Below are 24,645 nucleotides of genomic sequence, written 5' to 3'. Positions count from 1 at the left end.
GCCTCTGCAGCACGAGTTCCATGCCCGGCCAGCCACTGAACAACCCACATGGTGGAGCAGACCTCTCCTGACTTGCTGGCTGCTCCCCTCAGCAGTGCATTTCAGTAGATCTGCCTGTTCTGCTCCCTGCTCTGTCTCTGGTGAATCCTCTTACCCCCCACAGCTATGGCCTGTACCCCAGCTCTTGTATATATAAATAAATAAATCTTCAAACAAAAAAAGAGAGAAAAGAATACCACCAGAGAACACTAGGAGTAGTTTAATCAGGCAAGGCTTTGTTAGAGACTCATGCATGAGGGGACCAGGGCTGGAAAGGAGAATTTAGCTTCGCTCTTCAAAGAGAGTTAGGAGGAGACATTTAAAGGGTATGCCCACCACACAGGCAGGGGAGAGCAGCATCTCGGCTGGGACACACTTACACATAGGCAGACGAGTTACCCTCCAACTGTGCATCCCTGTTTGCAGCCTTCTCCTTGAGGAAACTGTGAGGATGTTTTCTATCTAGCATGGCACTTTATGGTCATGATGGTGTTTTGGAGAGGATGATGGGACAGGATGATAGGACAGGGCTCACAGGTCCATGATTTAGTGCACCTTTGGCAAGAAGGAGTTGGGTGAACTTTATGGTAATGGCTCTCAGTTTTTTTTCCCTAGGCTATCTCAGTATCGGGGTTGTCTTCATAGATGTGTGACATGTGGCACCCAGGGTCCCATGTTCACCAGGGTTCCCTGCTTGGTTTTATGCTCTGCCAGTACCTTTTTAAAATTCTTAATGATTTTTAAACAAAGGCCCATGTTTTTATTTTGCACTGAATCCACATGAATTATGTATCCAGTCCCAATTAAAAGAATAGGAATTGTGAGATAAGACCTTTCCTGTGAAGGCTAAAGTCATAGCAAGGAAGTTGCTTTTTTCCCCCCTCTTTCAAAAAAGTTTTATTTTGAAATAATTACAGATTCAGAGGAAGCTGCAGAAAAATATCAGGTAAGTTCTATGTATTTTTCACTCAGCATCCCCTAATGCTAACATCTTATAAAACTACTATGTAATATCAGAACTAGGAAACTGATATTGGTACAATATACCAGTTTTATAACCACTGTGTAAGTGTGTATGTGTGTGTGCGTGTGTTTGTGTGTAGTTCTATGGAATTTTATCACAGCTAGAAGTGTTTGCAGGAATATTCTCAAAGCACTTCCTCCTAGCTTTTCACTGATTCACGTTTAGCAGTCTCCATTTAAAAACACCAGGGATTTCAGACTTCCATGTGCCTATTATGCACACAGTGAAAAATCCCGCGGTGGTAGAGGAGTTACAAGAGGGAATCAGTACCTTGGTTGATTCGAACCAAGAGCAGGAACTCTGAAAGTTATAAATGGATGATATTCTAAGCCACCTTATTGGTTTCCTATCTGCAAAAGTGGGGAAATAATACTAAAAAATATCAAATGATCATTTTTCAAAATGAGTTGCTTATATAAAGCCTAACATCATTGCAAAGAAAATGCATCAAGAGTCCTATGATACACAGCCTGATTAGAAATCTCAGTTCCTAAAAGAGGGCAAAAGGTAAAACAAAAGGTCTCCCTTGGTCCCTAAGGACATCTTGAGAATGGCTGTCGCCCGTCATCTAAATCCTGACTCTGAGCCTAAAGTCTTATCAGTCATCAAATTTCCTCTACTTAAATAGAGTCACTACAGATGTCACCACCAACTTTCCTTGGACAAAATCAGGGATCTTGGCGTCAGAACCTCAGCTGCCAAAATAAAAACTCCAAATAACTTTAGGTTCACGTAGGACCTTCCTTCCTTACATGTTCCCAGTTCACTGTTTACCATTATGCTTGTTCAAGCATTGCTTTCAGTCCTGGAGTTGGTCCTAGTAACTGTTGTTAAAAAAAAAAAAAAAACTGTAAAAAAAGAAAGAAACATACAGCCTTCTTTCCCTACGGCTACAGAAAAATACGCAGTGAGTCATGGGGCCTTTCCAAACATTGTGGATGTTATAATCCTAGATTACAGCAACCTTAAATGGTTTCATGTGTGGTGGAAAGTTTCCTTCTTAAAAGCTGCTAAAAGAAGTCATCTATCTAGAAGTTTAAATTTTCATTTGGATCTGAATCTTACAAAATGCCTATTCATATTTTAAAAAAATTCCTAGCTAACTGACAAAAGTAACAAGCCAGGAGGTGAGAGATGCCCTGGAAAGGCTGACTATATGGATACATATAGATATTTGATTGAAGCACACCCTTCTGTACAGATATGTCCTCTAGAGAAACTGCGCTCTGTCAGTGGCAACTGAAAGTTAAAATGACCTCCATGGGAGAAGAGGCACTTGTTATTTGGATGAGATCCTAATTACAAAGTAGCTCGATGAACAGAGACCAAATACTGCCCATGTTTTTAGCAACAGGACATAATTTGGTCTCTCAACAATCGAAATCTGTTTGTAAGCAAACAAGACCTCTTTTCTGACATTATTATTATGCATAAGGATTATTGCCAAAACTTGAACAATGGAAATCCAGCAAAAGTGGATTTTTTCCATTACAAAACATGCTCAAAAGATATTAAAAGCCCATTAACTTGAAAGTGGAGTGTCATGTGATCTCTTTCAGCTAAGTATAAAGGGGGAAAAAAGTTTAGTGCTACTACTCTAAAAGTGTAGCTTTATAAATATTAAAAGAGAGGTAATAGTTTGGGAGTTCTCATTCAAGTAGATCTTTGACTTGATATGATTTTCCTGGTATTTAAAATTAGGTCCAAACTGCCTATCAATCTCAGATATTGCTTGTCAACACTCCCTCATTTGTTTCCTCTTCTTTTCCTCAGTAAAGAGGTGTCTAGGAAGTCGATTAAAGCTCATCCTTATCACCCGGTAAGTGGTTACCAACACCAGGAAGATGGACACCTGGGCACTTTGCCAGATCAAATTCCCCCCATTAGGCAGTTGGAGAACATGAAGCATCCAGCAGTTAGCTGGCTGTAGCAACATGATATCACCATCAATCAGATAAATATGGGGCACTCTTGAAAAATGCTGCTTTCCATTTTCAGTTTGAGTTTTCACCAAAAAGAGGAGAAAAATATTAAATGGATCATAACAAGCAGGTCCTCAAACTGCTCTTGCAAAGGTCATTATAGTTTCAAAGCAGTTATAAAAACATTCAAAATTCACAGATAAAGTAGGGACAGTATCAGGAACTCATAATGATTATCCATATGTTCCAAAAGGCAAAAGAGAGGGAGATACAGAACCAACAGTGTTTATTTGCAAATGAAAAACAGAGCCAGTACTAAAATTCTCCAGTCTGCTTCCGACTACTAAGGTCAGTCCACCAACAAATACCTTGCTTTCTTCACCATGAAAATAAGCATTAATAATTTATGAAGCAGTTAACTTTCCAATTATCACAGTATCTAGTCCACCCCCACTGCAAGGACTCTCTGAGGTGGTGCAATACAACTGTAAGAACAATGGGCTGAGACTGGGGAGAGTTCAGTCATCTTGGGCAAGTCCTCTCTGAAGCATCTGCTTAGTGCCAGGCATCTCCCTGGGTAAAGCATTCAAGATACAAAATTAAATAAAGATATAGGACTCTCTCCTCTATAGTTCATACTCTTTTAGGAGATAAACAAAACTAAGAATTATGATACAAATAACAAAAAGCGTCTTAGTACACATTTATACAAAGTACTATGGGAGCCCAAAAGAGGGGAAAAATACATTTTGGGGAAATGAATTTGGAAACTTTACAAAGGAGACAAAAACCAAGCAGGTCCTTAATAGTTTGTATGAGTTCTTCAAACAGAAAAGGAGAGAGTGGCCTTCCAGGCAGAGGGAATGTATGTGCAAAGGCTCAGGACCATGGGAGTGCTGGCAAGTAGAGGACAGGGGGAAGCAATGGTCCTGGTTAAATATAAGGACTTTCCTAGAGAAGGGATCAGCAAATTTTCTTTGCAAAGGGACAGAAAATAAATTTCTCAGGCTTTGCCTGCCATATAGTCTCAATTGCAACTACTCTCCTCTGCCGTTGTAACACAAAAACAATCATAAACAACATATGACTAGATGAATGTGGCTGCGTTCCGACAAAACTGTATTTACATAAACAGGCAGCAGTCTAGATGGACCCAGAGGTCATAGCTTTACGACCCCTATCCCAGAGCATAACATGTGATAAGATTATAAAGGCAAGTTGGAAACCAGACTGCACATATTCCTGTGGGAATTACAGAGATCTTGGGGGAATTTTTTTTTTTTTAAGTAAAAGAGATGATAAAATTTGTATGCTGAAAGTGACAGGCATGGCATGGTGCACTGGCATTTTTATACCCTGTCTTGTTAAATTCAAAGCTATTATCTTTGTTTGCTTCACTATACTCCGATACCTCAAATTAAATCTGGTTAGAGCATGCTTCCCCATGTGGGGAAGAAGTGAGGTTCTTTTCACTCAAGTAAGCATCTAGAAAACACTTTGCATAGTACATCATGCCCTACTTGGTCTGAAACAACTGGCCAAAAAATTTTTTCCTGTTTAATAAAAATACTGCCTGTAAAACTAATAAACAGTACAATGAAGGTAAGAATCTGACTTCTTTCTGGTAGAGCTATATGAAGATGGTACCTCATACTCACCTGTAGGTCTGGAAATGTTTTGCTTGCTATAAATAGCATTTCCAGAAACACACACACAATTTACAAGACAAGGAGAAATGATAAGGAAAGAAGAAAGGCAACATTCACAGAAACTTTGTTTCAAGTCAAACAATAAAAACAGCATCTATAGTAGAGACTTCTTTTTTTTTTTTTTGTAGACACTGTCCTGGCTGCCAGGACCTAAAAGTGAGTGAGGACTTTTCTTTTGAAAAATTCACAGTTGAAATGTGGTTTGGCAAACTTTTTCTGCAAAAGTCTAGATAGTAAGTATTTTAGACTGCCAGTCATCATGGCCTCTGTTGTAAATACCCAATTCCATGGTTATAGCACAAAAGCAGCCATACATAATATGTAAACAAATGGCTGCGACTGTGTGCCAATAAGATTGTAATTGTTTGCAGATCCCTTGTCTAGAGAGACACTAAATACATCACTGAAAATAAGTTATATCATTGCAAATATGCAAAGCTCTGTAAGGGGAAAAGCAGGCAAGTTTCTCCAGGAACACATTAGAGGGATTGACATAAGCCATCCCCCCACTACGCCCCCCTCAAGGCTAAGGGTGAGCAGGAGTTGACAAACAGGAGCGGGAAAGAACAACCCAGCTAGAGTAAAAACAGTGCCGGAAGTAGAGGGGAGGTGGAGAAAGAGATGTCTGGGGTGGGCCGCGATGGGGTGGGCCTCAGCTGCTGCCCACAAGCAGAAGCAGCCAGACCACTCAAGGGCTCTAAGGTACAACAGAGATCTTAAACTCTATTCTAAGACAGGAGGAAACCTTTTAATTTTGGGAGCTCTGGCACGACTCGATCAATTAGTTCTTCTAACAGATTTGAAGGTGTTGATGGCAAGAGGCCATATAGGGATGGAAACCAGCAGGGAACCTAAAGCAGAGGTCAGGGAGAAAGTCTATCTTCAGAAACAGACCTGAGAAAGGTTATGGGTTCAGGGACTGCATTTGGAAGGTGGTCTCAGGGAGCACATGTATGGGAGTAGGGATAGAGAAGCATGGAATGGAGAAAAGCCCATAATGGTATATATAGGAGCGCATTACTGCTGTTTGGGGACTGTGTTCCACTAGGAACTCTCTAAGGAAGTGAGGGAGTGCAGCTCAATAGTGTGGTATTTGTCCACCAATCTCTACTCCTCATCTGTTGGACATTGTCCCTGGGAGCTTCAAATCCCTGACACTTCTGAGCTGGCTCCTTGGCTGTGAAAATCCTTTAGTGATGGAGAAAACATTCAGGTAGAAGCAGAGAAACAGGTACTTGAGTTGGGAGGATGCCTAGGTGCAGGGGACAGGGCACTACAATTGTAGTTGAACTAAAAAATGAGTCAAATGTATATGGAATTGGATAAAAATAACATTTGCTACATAGAACTTTTCAGTCTCATCAGAAAGTAGATTAATCGAGAAAAATACAAATCTTAAATTCTGTCAACATTTCCTAAATAATTTTTCCCTATTTATCAAAGACAAATCTGCTAAGCTGAGGTATGTGTCATACAGATTTTGTCTGAGAAAATTAATGCCACATCGCAGGGTCCGTATTTAAAATATTTAACAACAGTAATGGCAAAGGCACTGAATGTGCAGAATGACACTTGACCTTATAAAAATTCTTTCAGGTCGATAGGTATGGAGCTGCTGAACACCAGCCTACCTTTTTCTTTTTAATGCTTCTGAAATATGGTAGGGCCTGGAGCTGGCATAGCTCAAATGCAAGCACAGAATTTGCATGTAAGGAAGAATGCTTCTGGATCTCCAGTAAGATAGAACTGAGCAAGAAAGCACTGCCTGATCCAGTGACAAGAGAAAGAGGCCATCTCAAGAAAAAGTGCATCTTTTAGGCAAACTCTGTACTGACAGTACAAACACTAACCCAGGAGAGGCATGAACACTATCTACTGAGTGCAGACACAGACTTTCCAACCAATCTACCTCCCTGCTACAAATGGGGCATAAAAGTGCCGGTTATCCAAATTACAGTCCAAGGTCAACATGAGATTAAGGTCTTGTATCTGAAGATAAAATATTTCAAACCATTTTCATGGCTTCCAACTTGGAGACACTGCTGCCAGAGTGGCCTCCCAGCAAGGAACAGCTTCATACATTTTAACAGCTCAACACAGGCTCCCTGGTCCTGGGGTGGAGTTTCATGGGCAGAGTAGAATTTAAACACTGTGATCACAGGTCACTGTTGTAGGGAAATTGCTGTGGCGGCAGTTTAGTTACTAGAAGAAGCCTAATCGATGAAGACAAAAATTGGTCTGCTACCACTGCTGCTGTCCCAACACCATGAGTCCAATTACTTCCCTGACTATATATATCATTCCCCTTCTCTACTCAAAAATGACTCTTACACACGGCTTGTTCTTGTCACTAACCTAAATGCGAGTTAAATAAGGACTGGCTACTCTTGTCTTCTTCCGCAGAGTGTTTTGCACACTGCCTAATGTCAGGCTTTCCATGGTCCCGAGAAGCACCCTCGGGTTGATTCTGTGGTGTAAGTCCTCTCTACACACTGCCCAACCAAACCCTGTCTGAAAACATTTCTAGAGAGTGAAAACATCTTCTGGGTAAAATCGTCACCTAGCATTTTACCCAGCAAATGTTGGACCAGTGAGCTGGCTTTTCTTTCAAGGGCCTTCATCCATTTCTGATATAAATGCTTTGACCTCTTGGTAGAGAGGATGTAGCCTCAAGGTTAGGTTTGTTTCTTCTGTTTCTTTTTAAAAACACATTATACATGCTGCTTAAATAGGCTAAACACAGTTTTAAAGCTAGCCTAGTCCTGCTGTCTCAATATTTGTTTGGTCATCTGCTCCCTCGCCCTACTCCATCCTTCCAAATCAGTCGCTTGAAGCAACTAAAACCAGCCAGATTGGGATGGGGGAAGCAGCCAGAACTTCAGCATTCTTGGGTAGATATGGAGGCATGTATTCCTAACAACAGTTACCAGAGACACTGACCATGAGGAAGATACCGTGTATTAGCACCTTACAATTCATAAAGCACTTCCACAGGTTATATCAAACTTCATTCAACTCTACAACACAGAGAGGACCTACTTTCGTCTATAAAGGAACTGAACCTCAGAAATGAGGTGACTTATGCAGTGCTGAGTCTCCATAGCTATCCATCACAGCAGCGAGTCACCAACACTGACCTTGAGATTCCAAATTCCACATGCTACCCTCAGGGCACACAGTCTTCTCCTGTGTCCTCCTCCAGTGGCTTCTTATAGTACATTTTGAACTTCTTTGTGGCTGAATTTGGATCTGTCTTTCAGATCCAAGAATTTTTCTTAAGGTTTATTTATTCATGCGTATAAGAACCAGGGTATAGGCCAGATGTGCGGGAGGGTGAGAGGATTCACCAGAGACAGAGCGGGGAGCAGAACAGGCAGATCCACTGAAACACTGCTGAGGGGAGCAGGGGCAAGACAGGAAAGGTCTGCCGTGCCATGTGGGATTCTCACCAGCAGGCTGGGATCAAACCCATGCTGCAGAGGCTGTGGACAGCTTCACAGCATTGTGCTCAACTGCCTGCACCACTGGGGGATGCCCAAGAATTTTAATCTCTCTAAAGCTCCTGCACTCTGCTCAACAGCAGTTAAACAGGCCCTGAGAGGGCCCCATTAACTGTAAGGTGAAGTGGGGCCACACTCAAGCCGTGCACGGGTTAGTTAGCCCCAGAGTCACACACTGCGAGTGGAATTCGTCTTATGCATACAGAGGTTTAAAGAGATTAGGAAGTGAACATGGGAGAGAGGAAAAGTGTCAGCAGAAACAAATTCAAAATTGAGAAAAGGGCATTAGCTCAGTAATTTCTAAGCATTAAATACTATGCATACCAGGGCAGAAGGTTAGCCCAGAATTAAATTTAACAAATTTCAGAAATTTAATACAAATTTGGATGAAAAATACTAGATGTAATTAATTATCAACTGTCCCCCCCTGAAAACCCATGCTTTCCAGTCTGTATGTACAAAAGACTTTATCAGCAAAGTGTATTAGGAAAGGGGATTTCTCCTTCCTTCTCAGCTCCCTGAAATCACCAGGTGGCATTTGTCATAAAACATTCCCGCAATTTCCTTCATCATCCATCAGAACTGTAGCTTCCACAAGTTGTTAAAAATGTTTTAAATGAAGGTACTTCATTTCAGTGCCATTGATGATTTTTTCTGATAAGGCATGCAGAATATCCTCTCCATCCAGATCCACAGAAGTACAATAAAAAATACTGCAAATGTACTGGAGTAACATTAACGCTAATAATAAAATTTTAGCATTTTATAATAACAAATCACTTTCACTTATATTAATAAATACTATTACATAAGCTCTACTTAGAATCAAGAACCAGTTTTGTTTGCCTTGTTAGAAAAAGAAGAAATTAATTACCAGATCTGGGACTTGACCCCAGGAGCCCAGGCTGCTTCCTTTTGTTTAGAAGAAATGCTAAAGTTCTAGCCCAATAGCAGGGTATTTTGTAGAATTTCACTTAAAACTGAAGAGTGGAAAATAGTTAAAACCTTTTCCTGTATGTTAAGGCTACATCTGTCTTAAATATATGAAATACTGATGTCAAATAGGAAAAACTCAACCAATATGGAAATTGCAAAAATCATTCACTTTATACATTACAGAGCTCCTAAGAGCCTTATCAAGTCCCTCTTATTTCTACACAATGAAAACATGCTTGTCTGTCTGATTTCAAAGAACACAGCAAGTTAGAAAAGCAAGTTACAAAGGTGAGGGAGGAGGTACCTAAAACAGGTCATTGAGAACAGTAACAATTAACAGGTGACCATTTAGGACTGATAGACAGAACTCAGAACAACTGGAAAGTTTGACAGTCACACACACCTGTGGCAGGTGGGCAGGATTTCTGTGTTATCCACAGAAGATGCTGCTGTATATGATAATATTCCTGAATTAAAAATTAAGATGCTCACTATATTGTATCAGGAAATGGAATCCTTTTTTAAAAAAAGATTTTATTTTTGAGTAGAAGAACTGGGGTGCAGGCCAGAGGTGCAGGATTGGGGGGAGAGTGAGAGGATTCACCAGAAACAGAGTGGGGAGCAGAACAGGCGGATCTACTGAAATATACTGCTATGATGAGCAGTGTGAGAGACAGGAGAGGTCTGCTGCGCCATATGTGGGTTGGCTCCTTGGCCAGGGATTGAACTCAGGCAGTTGTGGTGGGCCTTCAGAGTGGTAGTGCTAAGACTTAACCCCTAGGCCATCAGGGAGGCCCTGGAATCCTTTTTTTTTTTTTTATTCAATGCCATGTTTCAAAATTATTTAAATAAAAAGCACGTTGGTATTTAAAGAGGTATTCAAAAAAGTTGACCAACTAGAATGACTCAGGTCTTGAGGGTTCTGGATAACACTTGCAGTGAATGAACTTTGTGTGCTGGACCCTGCTGCTGAAACTTTGCATTAATTGTCTCACTAGTTCCTAACAACCAGACTGTAAGGTAGATAACTTTGTAAGTTGATTTTATAGATGAGGACATGGAGGCACGTAATTTGCCCAAGTCATTAGCAGGTAAATGGAGATGCCAGGACTTAAACAGACTGTTCACTCCAAAATCAGAACACTGAACTAATCGGCTCTATTGCTAAGGTTTAACTGTATCAGTTGTTTTTTTTTTTTTAAAGATTTATTTATTTATTTATACAAGCACTGGGTACAGCCAGAAGAGCGGGAGGGTGAGAGAATTCACCAGAGCCAGAGCGGGGAGCAGAACAGGCAGAGTGACAAAGTACCCTGCTGAGGGGAGCAGCGGGCGGCTTGAGAAGTCTGCGCGCCATGCGGGACCCTCCTCTGGTGGCCGGGGAGCAGCCGGGGATCGAACCGGTGCTGCAGAGGCTGCGGGCAGCTTCACAACCCAGTGCTCAACCCAGCGCTCAACCGCTGTGCCACCGGGGAGGCCCTTAACTGTACCAGTTTTTAACTGTTATGCTTTTGCCTTTGGTTGACATCCAATCACAGGCAAACAGAGGTTGTCAAAAGTTCCGTTATAAAGCAGTCATTTGGAATTTGGACTTTACATTCTTGATTCAACAGTTATTTCCTCAGTATCAGCTGTGTGTCAGATACTGTGGTGGTGCAGGAGACACAGAGATGAAGGAAACACAGCTTCTACCCTGAAGTAATGAACAGGATAATGAGGGAGGCTGACAACCAATTAATTACTGCACAATGTGCATTTATGGCAGATAAACATGATGTAAAGGAAAATGCCTGGTGATGAGTAGCCAAAAGACGCATTCTTTATAGAGGGAGACTCTGATGAAACTAATAATAGCCCTATGCCTCCCTAAGCTTCCCTGAGCTCTAAGTTCCCCAAAGTTCTGGAAGCAGCAGAAATGGATACGGACAGTGGGATCTGAGCAACATTGTATGCTTATCCATCTTTAATGATGGGTTCTTGGTTCCAGTCAGCAAGTGGCATGAAGCTCCCCCACTTTTTTCAATCTGCAGGTAAGTGGCTGCTTTGGCCGCTGTGTATAATGCCTGCCTCATCTGCAGGCTATGCAGGTATTTCTCAAAAAGCATATGGAAAAAACAACTCTCGCCTGTTTCATTATATAAATAGACCAACCACTACCAAAATAAAAAGGCAAAAACTTCCATTACACCCACCTCTGGTTTCCTGAACAGTCTCTTTGGGAAGCAATGCAGTGTGTTTTTCCCAGAAAACTTAGTTGCAACTCTCCTATTTTTATATATGCTAAATAAATTACACAAATAATACATTCTTGTTGTATAAAAGGCAAAAAGATTAGAAGTTTGTAGAGTTAAGTCCCACTTCATTCCTCACCCCGTTTTTGTACCCACTCCTCTGTTAACAGCTTGATATATATTATTCCAGAACTTTATCTGTGCATTTACCTAGATATTTAAATATCTCTATATATCTATAGCATTAGCCTCATTTTTAAAAAAATAAATAAAATCATATTGATATGTATTATCCTGCAGTTTCCTGTTTTTAAGTTAACAATATGGTTCGGCAATCTTTGCATATTAGTATACATAGCTCCCTTAGCTGTGGAACAAATCCATAGCATTTCAAGATATGAATTATAAATCAATCAGTCCTCAACTGATAAATATTTAGGATTTTCCAATGATTTGCCATTATAAACAATACTGAAAAGAAGACCTTTAAATGTGTATCTTTATGAACATGAGCAAGTTTTTCCAGAGGGTAGATATCTAAAAATGTTTGTCCCAATGGTGTATCTTCAATTTTTGTAGAGACTGTAAAGACAGTTACAAAATGTGACTCATATTTGCCCACCAACTAAGCAAGAGTATGCCAGTTTCCCCACAGCCTTCTCAACAGAGGATATATGTCAATTATTTCCATTTTTGCCAATGTGATGGGTAAAGAGAACTTAGTTAACCGTTGCTTCAATGTATGTCCTTCTGGCTACTAGTGAGAACTGTATTTTTTTTTGGTCATTTGTATTTCTTCTTTTGTGAACTACCTGTACATATTTGCCCATTATTCTAACTAATGGCCTTTCCTTGTTGATTAATAAGATAGGTGATTTCTTCATTTAAAAGGGGTATGTACTATGTGATACTTCCCATTCAGGTGATGCACACTCAGATGCGAACCACAGGAATAATCACACGGCCATCTGGATAATGACCATGTGTCCAGCTGTAGATATGGTCATTCCTAGAAACAAGCTTCCCTCAGTCAGCAACTACAGGCTCTGTCTGAATACAGGTCACGTGAGTGAATGGAAAATGTGAGAATGTGAAGGGGTCCAGAGCAATCACGCATCATCACTTTGTGGTTAGGTGGGAAGAAGAGAAAAAAAAAAACAATTGAAGAGAAGGCTTTATTGATAGAAAAGGAGGTTGGGATGAAAGGACCTACACAAAAATAATGGAGGAAAAATAGCCCCAACATCACTTCTCTGACTAACTCTGTGCTACCGCCTCTCGAACCTTATGTTTTGTTTTTTTCTCAAGGTGGGTGCAGAATTAATTTATTTGAAGAGCAAATTCTAATGCAAAGAGCACCAACTTTAGTAATTTATTCTAACTAATTCAAAGCCTGACTCCCACAGCAAATTAGTAATACTGGCTGAGTCACAGAGGGGTCACAGACAAAGTTTCTTAGGTTTTTTTGCCTCTATTCTTAGGAATCATCTTAGCGCAAAAGGACAAAAAATTACAAGCATCTATTCATATTGCAGACTTTTAGTATGTTTGAAATCACACAGGATCATCCATCAACAGTGAGGAGATTGGCTGCTCTCCCAAGGCAGAAGGTGCCTCCCCCCATCTCATGCTCTCCAGGGGCTAAACTCAATAATGAAGAAGGTGTTTCAGACCAGGATATGGCTGGGCATTGCCCAGGGTGCAGTCAACAAAGGCAGAGGCAGAGGTCTTGTATTTGAGAGGTGAGTCCAGGGCATGTGAAGGTGTGGGGTCTGGCTGGTGCCATAGCTCAGCAAGCTAAAATAAAAAGCCCAGAAGAGCAAGACTTGACTGGAGCAGGGAACAGCTTGGCAGCTGTGTATTGGATTGGACTTTAAACTCTTTTCCTTAAACTCAGTGGCAACAAGGAAATCTTTATCTGAATCATTGCATTTGTACATATTTTTAGTTGTGTTAAATGATTGTGTGTTATTGTTGGATAAGGAAAGACTTGGAACTGCTCAGATTGCTTCTAAAAATACAATCTCAAGACTATGCCCAGGTTGCAACAAATGTATGACTTTTGAAATGTCTTGGCTTTCAAAGTACTCTCTAACAAATACTCTTATATTTTAATCGTGATCTTAACTGTACATGTATTCATCTACAAAGTAGCATCTATCTGACCCAAGGTTTCAGTAGGAAGCGTGAGGATACTTCAAGACAAGCTGAAACTAGAATGAATCTTCCTACAGGTTCTTAGGAATCTCCCAAAGCCCAGTCTTGAAGATCAACCATCTCTCTTTTATCTTGATACATTGAGGATGCAATCATACACACATTGTATTCCTGTGAAAAAAAAATATTGAACTTTGTATTCAATGATTTACACTCCATCCTTTAAAGTAGCATCTTCAATTACAGAGCCCAATTACCTTGCCTGAGCTGGTGGTGTATTATAACAATCAATTGTATTTGACTAATGCACCCAAGCAATGGGCATTCAATAAATGTGTTCCAGTTAGTCTGAACTGTTCACAGACAAAAAGGGCCTGAGTGAAGTGGGGTTTGCAACACCACTGCGGCTGATGAAGCTGGAAGAAAAAGCGAGAATTTCTGCTCAGCTTTTCATCCTCTCAGATAAGATTTCAAAAATACATCATCTAATTCATGGCAAAGGAAGGGCATGTTTGGTGAAATAACAGCTTTTATGTGCTTGTGCAGGACAGTATGATTGTAACAGAACCCTACCAAATGTATTAAATAGCATATCATAAGTATATACAACCAGGGCTTGGCACTTAGCAGACTATCAGCTGGCTTAAAAAATTCCTTAACCTAAAAGTTGTAAATATAAAAATAGGCGTGACAGTTCTGCTAAGATTACTCACCAGAAGTCAGTCACATATTTTATTTTATTTTTTTAAAGATGATTTTCCTTTATTGATTTTTTTCATTTTTTAAATTTTTTACATCATTGTTCATTTTTAAACAATATTTGCTTTCCCCCACCCCCTCAGATGTAGTCCCCATAGAGTGTCCTTTACCAATGCACCCGTGCACCATCACCTCAGTCCCCTGTGCTCCTCCCTCCCATAATAGTGTTGCACCAAAAACCTCTGAGTAGTTTTCTTAGCAGGGGCTAAATGTACCCAATGAAGAACCATTAATGTGTTTGATAGAAATAATCAAGTTGAACCAATATGTTAATCTACACATTAAAGAGAAATAGTTGACTTCAATAGAAAATGAAGCAAATTTGGAAAGTGAGACACAACTACATAATAGTTGTTTATCTGTTTTTCTCAGAAATTAGACTTATTTTATTTTTTTTTAAAGATTTTTATTTTTATTTATTTATACAAGCACTGGGTAGTCAGAAGCACGGGAGGGTGAGAGAATTCACCAGAGCCAGAGCGGGGAGCAGAGCAGGCAGAAGGACCGAAGTACACGCTGAGGGGAGCAGCGGGCGGCAGGAGAGGTCTGCGCGCCATGTGGGACCCTCCTCTGGTGGCCGGGGAGCAGCCAGGTATCGAACCGGCGCTGCAGAGGCTGCAGGCAGCTTCGCAACCCAGCGCTCAACCGCTGCGCCACCGGGGAGGCCCTAGACTTATTTTAGATGAGGAAGTTCAATTATCTTATTAATATCACACCAAAGGCAGTTAATACATCATGAGAAGACTGCAGGACCCAATATCCAGGCTCTGCTACTTTCATGCTGTGTGGCTCAAAACAAGTGGACTGACTTCTCCGATTTCTGTTTCTTTAGCTATATAATCATAAATAAGACAAAACTAATTGCAAATTAGGGGGGATTAAACAACTATGTAAAAATAACTTGGAAAGTGTCTAGAATGAAGTAGCTTTTCAAATGAATTTTTTTACATTTTTTATTTTATTTTATATACTTTTTACATTTTTCATTTTTGCACAATGTATGCATTATCATCCCCGTACAATTCCCCCCTCTTATTTTGACCCTAATTCTTCCTCCCTTCCCCACCTAGTGTGTCTCTGGTTTATAGTTGTTTGTTGATTTTGACTTTTACTTTATTATAATTAGTCTTTTTCCTGGTCTCTTATTTAGATTTTCTAAATTTCTGCTATGAGTGAGACTAGCCGGTATTTTTCTTTTTCTTTTTGACTTATTTCACTGAGCATGATCCCTTCCAGCTCCATCCATATTGCTGCAAATTGCAGGAGTTTATCTTTTTTGATTGCTGAGTAATTCAAATGAATGTTTTTTTTAACTGAAGGTCTTACCCTAGTTTTAATAAATATTTGCCTTGAATGATAGTTTGCTTATTTTAATAGTAATGTTATCTTAAAATATTGTTACAATTCCCCTTTAGAATTGCCTTCAGTGCCAAAAACAATTAGTCTCCTTTTGTCAAAAGTTATAATATCTGTTTTAGTGAGGTCTAGGAAATGAGGGATGTTATTTCCATTTAGAATTGAAAGCCCAGGCATTGAGGGGTTAAGTGATTTACTCAAGGGTATAAAATGGGTCAGAAGCAAGATAAATCATCTAGATTTTGTGCCCTGCCCTCCACTCCACTCCACCTAACCCTGAACTCTCTGAGGCATTTCTTAGAGTTCTTGAAAAGAAATTTCCTATGATTGCCACATTTCACTTGAGTCAGCTCTGTCTGGCAGACAGCATGCCAATACCCATCAAAACACTCTGCCAAGAGCCTCTATATCTCAAAAATCAGGGAAAATGGAAGGCAAGTGAATTCACAAGCTTCCCTTTTGAGCAACATTCTGAATCTATTCTGAAGTCACCCAAGTATGATTCTTTTTGCCCGATTAGCAGGGTTTCAGATATGATACAATCTAGTCTGATAATAATGGAGCTCATTTAGGGAGAACTGACTACTTTTCCCCCCTAGAAAACATATGTGACTTTATATTTAAAGCAATGGGTCACTGAAAGGCACATTTAAGTGAATTAAAAGCAGTAGGCCACTAAAAGCTACATTTAAGTAAATTATCTGACTCTTAAGGCAGGTGAGTGGTGTTTTTCTTAACACTGGTAGAAATAAATATACAAGTTTTATTCCAAATTTTAGAATTGAGTTAAAGATGTTATATTCTATTCAAAACATTTCAAAAGTTTTGACAAAAACCAAAATATTCCCGAGCTTCTAGGATAATCCACAGTCTACATTTAGTAAGATGGCTTTAAAGAGGATTTTTAAGAAACCTAAATTTCAACTTGTAGCTGTGATAAAATAATAAAGTCATTCTAAAAATAAGGAGCAGACATAAAGATAAATAACCTCACCCAGTTATACCCATGTGGAAGCAGCAGATTGCTTGTGATATTCATGTTCATTCTAAAACACTCCACAGCAACTGATGAGCCACTACCGCTTAGATTAATTACATGGGTTTCAGAACTTTGTTACTGAAGCCATAACCCCATCTCAGAGACTTGTCTGCAAGGCTGTGGCCTTTCAAAAACTGGAGCAGGAAAACAAACCCTGACATAAAGCAATACAGGTCACAGATGCTAAAGAGGGATTTAAAAAAGCTTAAAGATTGAGCTGGCATTTTCCCCTTCTCTCATGAAGCATAAAAGTCTCTACAAGTTTAATTGGATCTTGTGTCCACAAAAGACAATGGACAGTTTCTCAAGATTAGGAACTGAGCTAGACATATAGGTATAAGATATAAAGATACAAAGATATACATATATATAATAGATGTGTTTTTTACACAGTATACCATACAGGATCAAGATGTAAAATGTACTACCACTATGGCATATCATTCAAAAAGTTGTGAGAAACATTGCAGTGAGTAGGCTATCCTAAATCCCTCTAATTGCATGAGCTACAGGAAAAGCAGCAGTAACTACGCAGTGCTAACAATCACTGAAGGATGAAAGTAGGATTAAAGTGGGGCCTCCCTGGTGGTGCAAGGGGTTAAGACGCAACCTATGAAGCGAGCCACAGCCATTGCAGCATGAGATCGATCCCTGGCCAGGGAGCTACCCACATAGTGCAGCAGACCTCTCCTGACTCGCCCGCTGCCCCCTCAGCAGTGTATTTAAGTCAGTCTGCCTGTTCTGTGCCCCACTGTCTCTGGTGAATCCTCTCATGTCCCCCCACCTCTGGCCTGTACCCCAGTTCTTGCATGCATAAATAAATCTTCAAAAAAAAGAAAGAAAGAGGGCCTCCCAGGTGGCGCAGCAGTTGAGCGCTGGCTTGCAAAGCTGCCTGAAGCCTCTGTGGTGCCGGTTCAATCCCTGGCTGCTCCCTGGCCACTGAAGGAGGGTCCCACATGGTGCGCAGACCTCTCCTGCCGCCCACTGCTCCCCTCAGCAGTGTACCTCGGTCCTTCTGCCTGCTCTGCTCCCTGCTCTGGCTCTAGTGAATTTTCTCACCCTACCGTGCTTCTGACTGTACCCAGTGCTTGTATAAATGAATAAAATCTTTTTTAAAAAAATGTTTAAAAAAAAAAGAAAGAAAGTAGGATTAAGGAATGGGGAGTTGACTCAGGGGAGAGGGGGTGCAGCATACTCTCAGGGGTCCAGAGTGCCCAGGATTGCTCCTAGTTTGAGTTGAAAGCTCCCTGGGAGTGAAAAGCTCACCCTTTGGGTATCCCCAACTATTAAGCACCTATAATTCCTATTGCTTTATCTCCAAGAAGACTGTCAATAATAGCATGTGCAGTCAATAATTTCATGTGCAGCTCACATGAAAAGACATTACACATGTATATTTTATAGTCACATTGTTTTAAATAGAGATATCAGATTCAAGTCCTGCCTTCCCAATGTCTACTGAGTAAATAAGCAAATGAACACCCACACAATAACAAATACAATTATATTAGACTGAACATATGAAATTGCCACTTTTATAGATCAAAAGTGACTGAATAACAGCAATTTTGAATGGTTCAACATAATAAGAATCACCAAAATGCAGCGAGGGGACAATCAAGCTGACAACCTAAAGAAAGTCACTCAGGTTTGAATATTAGCCCAATATTCCACATACTACATCATGGCTGAAGAAAGCTAGGTCTCAAAAACCAACTTTTTATACACAAAATCTAACATTAACTTTAATTAGGATGTGGGATTTCCTTTGCTTTCTACTATTTTGCTGAAAACATACATGTATAAAGTTACCCATAAGGAAAGAATTTTTAACAAAAAGATTTTCAATATTTTCATTTGAAATATTAAAAATATTTAACCTTTGCCTTCTGATTATAATTCTGGTTAATTGCCGTATCTAGACCACCTATAAGATACCAGGCCCGTAACTGGGAGTTTTTCCTTGTGTTACTTTTCATCTTTGGTAAACACTTAGTCAGGAATTCAAATCTTTCTAAAACCCCAAAGTCATGATGTTCATTAGGGTCAAAAGTAGATACCTGTTTGTAGAAAAAACTACCTGAAGAACTGTTCTTTGTATTCGCTACTCTACTTTAAGCTCTTTCAAATGTCATTTATGTTAAAGAATGAGTAACAAGCATGGGACCTACATTTTCCTGTCTCTTAAAATGTCCCTGTGTAGCCTGAAGTTGGAGAAGCATTTCTATGATTTTATAAACAAAGACCCCAAGCCTTCTGTTCCCTCTATGGTATATGACTAAGCCAAAGAAAAAAAAAATTCCACAAAAGCTATGGACAATATAAAGTGATGATTTTGAGCTTTTGTTAAGAAGAGGTTACCTTGATTGTACACATATAAATCTGTCTTGTTCACTGCTCTGAAGATTGTACTTAGAATAAACCTGGTACACAGTAGGAATCAATGAATAAATGGAAACAATCAAATAAAAAATTTAAAGGGACACAAGGTAACTGAAACCCGTTCCTTTAACACAGAGGAACATCTCCAAAGATGAAGATTTTATAACCTCTCCTCATGCCTGAAAGAAGTTAGGTGACTAGTATTATGAACTGGAGAAGACTGTTATCTCAAAGATGATAAAATAAACTTAAGATCTTAATTTTAGGCTATGACTGTGATTGGGAACAGTAATGTGGCCTCTATCTCACTCAAACTTAGGGCCAACTCTCAACTGTTGTATGGATTTGGCAAAATGGCTGTCCAGGCATCTACTCTCCAATTTCTGAGCAAACACTGGAAACTCCTGTAGAAGATCACAGTCAGATCAAGAGGCAAAATGATATACATGAACGACTATAGCACTGTTCAGATCTCTGAACAAAGTGCCATCTTTACCAGTAGCTTAATGTGGACTGATTTGCAACCTTGCTAAATTCTACTGGAAACAATAAGTGGTAAAGACAAGTTGCCTGTCTTTGTAGCTCAATGTTCCACTTTACTGCCAATAGCTAAAGCCATTGATTGATTTGCCTTGACAACGGTATTCTGGGGAGACCATGTCACCTGACCTTTCCTTCTGCATGCTCCAAATGTGATATAATAGAAAGTTATATCTATTATACCACTGAATTTAGTTGTTTTTCTTAAGAATTTGAAGAAGCACTTCCTACATTCTCCATTTAGAAGAAGATAAACTAAAGAATCCCATTTAGTTAAGATGAAGCTGCAACTATAATTCTGTCCTATGACTTAATAAGGAGGGTCAGGGTCAGACAAATAATTGCCTATATTGTTTGGATCTCTGCAAGAAGCCCACCTTTTAAAAGGGCACAGACATAATTAACAGGAGAGAATTAAACACTTGGCTCTTCCCCGCCCCCCAACTCTTGGGTCCCCTCCTCTTTCCCAGCCTCCTCTTAGAATGCAAAGGTAGAAATGATCTGTGCTGTGTAAGAGCATGTTATTATGCAGTCTGCTTTAATTCCACAAAATGAAATACAGGACTCCTATTTTCCAGGAGCACTGGGATGTCAAAACAAATTTAGAGTTCTCTGTGGATTGCAAATGAACCTTGAAGCAAAGGTCTTTCTATCAGTTGGGCATTATCATTAAGGATATGAGTTTTGTGAATAATATTGATCAAAAAACATTTAATTCATGCTTTTATTATTTCAGAGATTGATTACTGAGATGCCTGTTTTGTTAGGTGGCCCAATATCTGTTCATATGATTCCAATCTGTTCAAAATGTAATTGCATGCCTGGGTGATAAGAGCCCAACAACTGAAGCATGTCACACCTTCCCCAGTTTTCCTGTCATTGATTAATAGCTAAAATTTGGATTAATTTAGGTATTATACAACTTGAATCTATGAAATATATTCTATTTTCCTTTTTCTCTTTAAAGTTCAAATATATTCTATACTCTTTAACAAAAACAGTAAGAATGTTAAATAAGCAATATAAAAAATTTATCTTTCTGACCCCAATAATAGACTTATTTTATGTCACAAGAAACCTTCCAAAATATAACTGGTCTCAAACTCAAAGCAATTTCTTAAATATTACCACTTCATAGATTGTTCTAGATTGCCCTTTATCTGTGCCTGTTTAATTAGGATGAAACTGTACCAGTTCAATAAATTTAGTTTTCTCTTTTGCCATAATGTAAGGCCCATACATAGTCATATTCACAGTCATAAATTATTTTTACTTATGAAATGCTGAAAAATTAGAATCTTCCAATCACTTCTGGTTTTAAGTGATACAGGTACCTTTCAGATGATGAAGAACATATTGAGATAAGTTAAGGGGCATTTTCTTGAACCTTCATATTCAGGTTCAAAGAGTCTTTTCTCTTAGATGACTCCTCTGATCATAAATAAAACCAATTCACTTCTCATTTGCATTCTAATATAGGCTAAAATATTCAAGATTTTATATTTCATTGCCCCCTGTAATACTCCCCTCTCCCCCACCCCCGCCCCTTGCCTCAGAATCATTTAGGTACTCTAGGAACACTAGCTAACCTGAAGAAAACAAAACAACTGAGTATCCAAATAAATTGTTTTTAGAATACAAAGTGCAAAAAGCCAAAGCATTTGTTAATTTCAATAACCAATTTAGGAACAGAAAAGACTTCTGGGTTCTAAAACTTTGATTTAATTAAAGGATAAATTCCATAAAGTTTACAGTATAAACAAAGTGTGGAACAATGTAAGATTTCATGGTCAGTGTTTCAGCCCCAGAGATCAGCAGAATATCTAGACTTAGAGGTGATAGGCCAGGTTTGAGAGAGGTGCTTCAGGAGACAAGATGAATTCAACAAATTATTGGTGGCCTGGTGGGTGCCAAGGGCAGGCACAGTCCTCAGTGCTACATTGCTTGATAAGCAGGCATCATTCAATAACTCTTTACTCAACGGATAAACAAGAGAACTAAAGATATGGGGAGAGGGTGGTTTAAATGACAATTCATGTTATCCAAGCTGAATATGGAAGGAAAGAAAAACAAAAGGGGAATATTAGAGGGGTATTCAATAGGACTGAGTGTTCCGAGGGGCCTCCCCAGGTATACCAGACACAGGAGCAGCATCACCTACTCAAGAAACAAGGCATCTGAGTCTTAAGCACCCCCTGGTGGCTGACCCATAGAGCTATAAAGCTTGATAGTCTCCCCCTGTTCTCTCTTAAGACCAGCATGCGCATTCCTGTGAATTCCTGGTTTCAATATTCGGAACTCCCTTAATTTTCCCTCCTGCAATATCTTCCTCATTAATATTTAAATTTGCTTTGTCTCTTTTATTTTTTGCCCCAGCTACCTTAGGCATTTCTCTTTCTCTTTGTCTCTTCCTCAATCCCCTTCCTTTCTCAATTTATAAAAACAATACTGCTCATGGCAGATAATGTTAAAGGCAAAATTCATGATATACCTTAAAGAAGGATAAGGAAATGCTGACATTTCAAAATCAAACAAGTCAGGCTCTTAAAGTCAGTGAAAGTAAGATAAATTTTAGAATAGCCACGACCCATGCCATCTTGTAACAAAGCTGTATGTCCCCAAGCACGAGAACAGAAAATATTCCATTCTAAAGGTTATTGCTTATATTTTTATTAGGAACTTAGGATATCTTTTTGCTAACATTCTTTATTGCAAAGACATATGTATGGTTCCTGCAATTGGGTAAGTTGGATAGCCCACAGATGTTTACAACACCATTCTTATAAAGGATTTGTAAATGGGCCTTTTGCACCTCAACCTGTAAGCCTGGTGGGGGGTTGGTACAGTTTTGATTCCTGCTTGATATTCCTGAAAAATCACACTGAGTTATTTAAAGAGTAACAGTTGCCAAACTTTCTGACAAGTCATAATGAATGGTTAAGTTCCAAAAGGTCGACCAGCTATCGTTTGGCCTCCATCTCCTCTTTAAACCAAGCTATTTTGAGAATTTCCATTTCTCATGTTCTTTTTCTCCCCAACCCTGACACTATTTGTATCCTCTCTCGGTAGCATTTTTTTAACACAGGAAAACTTAAATAAGTTCCAAGATTGCAGAAGAGCCTTATTATTTGATGATTGTGGGTCTTGTCTGGGAAAAACTCCAAACATAGATTTGCCATTTTAAGCAATTCCTTTGAATTCTCACTCTATTGTCAGCAATAGTCCTATATTATTGGTTTATTATTGATTTTTTTTCTCTCCCTTTACATAACCAGTCACTCCGATTTCCTCTTCTCTCTTCTTAAGTCTCCTTATTTTACAAGTCCCTGAAGGACTGTATTATTTTCGGCATTTTGGCTTTTAGAGGACACACCCCCATACATACATATATACACAGGAGCACACAAAACTCCTACCTTGCCATTACCACAAACCCATAATCTTTTCCCTCAGTGCCACGATTTCTTCGTGTAATCTTCTTTCTTCTCCTTCACCTTACTTTAACACAATCAGCTGCCACATTCTATCAATTTTATTTTTAAAACACATTTCACGTTCATCTTTTTCTCCTCATTCCCACTAGCACTAACCTGTCTCAGGTCAGTCAGTGTCAGCGAAGGTACTTTTTACGTAGTCCCAGGCAGCTTTCCTGCCACACTTACTCATTCTCTGCCCACCCCCAGCCACCACCACACACTTAACCCATAGGGTAAATTATCCTGCTTATATCCCATGAAGGCAAGGAGGTACCTCCTATGCATTTAGGCACATCTCTCTGAATTTCAACAATCTGCCTGTGAGTGTTGCTTTGTTCATTTCACAAATGAGATAACTGACTCTCCCAGAAGTTAAGTGTTTTGCCTCAAATCCCCTCATTTCTAAGTGTTCATGTCATTAGTTCTCAGAATCTGAAGAGGAAAGAGTGATCTGCATTGTAACAGGCAAACAAGTCATTCGCATAACAAAAATTTGATATTTAATCTCTTTAAAGTCAAGAAGCTAGACACTAGACATACTTACAATTATCACCATATCAAAGCCAATAGTTTTCAAGAGATGGGATTTATACAAAAGAAGTATGAATCCAAGTGCCTGCTCTCACAGAGTTTATAATCTAGTTGGTGAGAGTGAGTATCTATAAACAGTATGTGCTGAATAAATACTTGCTTTAGCTAGGCCCAGGGAGTGGAAGGAGAGTCCTTGCTACTCTCTCATTTTGGCTTGCCTTTAATTGCATTTTTTAGTCAAAGGATGCTTCTTAATATAAAAGGCTCCTCTGACACTTCCTCCTGACCAGTCTCAAAGAATGTCAGAACAATACTGTTAGGGGGAAAAAAAGGCATTGAAAATACTGGGCTGTCTTCCAACCCACAGGCCTATTTATTTTTTCCTAACTACAAGATAATTATTGCTAGATGTTATTATGGGATTTTTCCATATGTCCTTTAATTAGGATGGTGATGACCCAGGGTGGCCTTTTAATGCACACTGGTCTCCTGTCAGCTTCCCTCATTCTACAACTTCAATTTTGGTTTTCATTTTTATAATTTTCCAAACCTCCCATCGCCTCATTTGGCCACTAGTACTGTCGACTACACACCTTGACAAACATTCTCTGGAAAGGGTCTTTTTCGCTTACTGCTGGCACATTTAAAAGTTCTTGCTATGTTCATCACTTTGGCAAAGAAGGACAAGTTCAAGGAAATTAGAGGCCAAACTTGACAGAGCTCTGGGTGCAGCTGTTGGCCCAGCTGTGCAACGATTCTCAACTGGTCCATTACCTCCAAAACTCAACTATTCAGCACAGCCTTCCCTAGTCCAGCTCTCCTGTCGGTCTCATATATTTGGCAACAGCCATTATTTCCGAAATGAATGCTCATGTGTATTTATAGCAAATCGCATGCCTGCTCTATCAACAATTAAAGAGATTAGGATTCAGCAGACATATTCCTCTAATTAGGACAAGATGGAAGACATAACTTATAGAATGCTGCAGTTTGGTCAGTGTTTATTCTTTCCTAACAAGACTGCCATGCTGCCTCTCATCCGTC

General features: G+C 39.5%; 1 protein-coding gene across 9 annotated transcripts in view; it reads right to left on the bottom strand.

The window, feature by feature from the left end:
* Positions 1 to 24,645, bottom strand: part of RAPGEF4 (Rap guanine nucleotide exchange factor 4) — a 279,874-nt gene that overhangs the window by 147,946 nt on the left and 107,283 nt on the right. The window lies entirely within an intron of this gene.

Source organism: Talpa occidentalis, unplaced genomic scaffold, assembly GCF_014898055.3.
Source record: "Talpa occidentalis isolate TD23 unplaced genomic scaffold, MPIMG_talOcc4v2.1 talOcc4.3, whole genome shotgun sequence".
Taxonomy (NCBI): domain Eukaryota; kingdom Metazoa; phylum Chordata; class Mammalia; order Eulipotyphla; family Talpidae; genus Talpa; species Talpa occidentalis.
The sequence above is the reverse complement of the archived record's forward strand: the minus strand, read 5'-3'. Positions and strand labels throughout refer to the sequence as shown.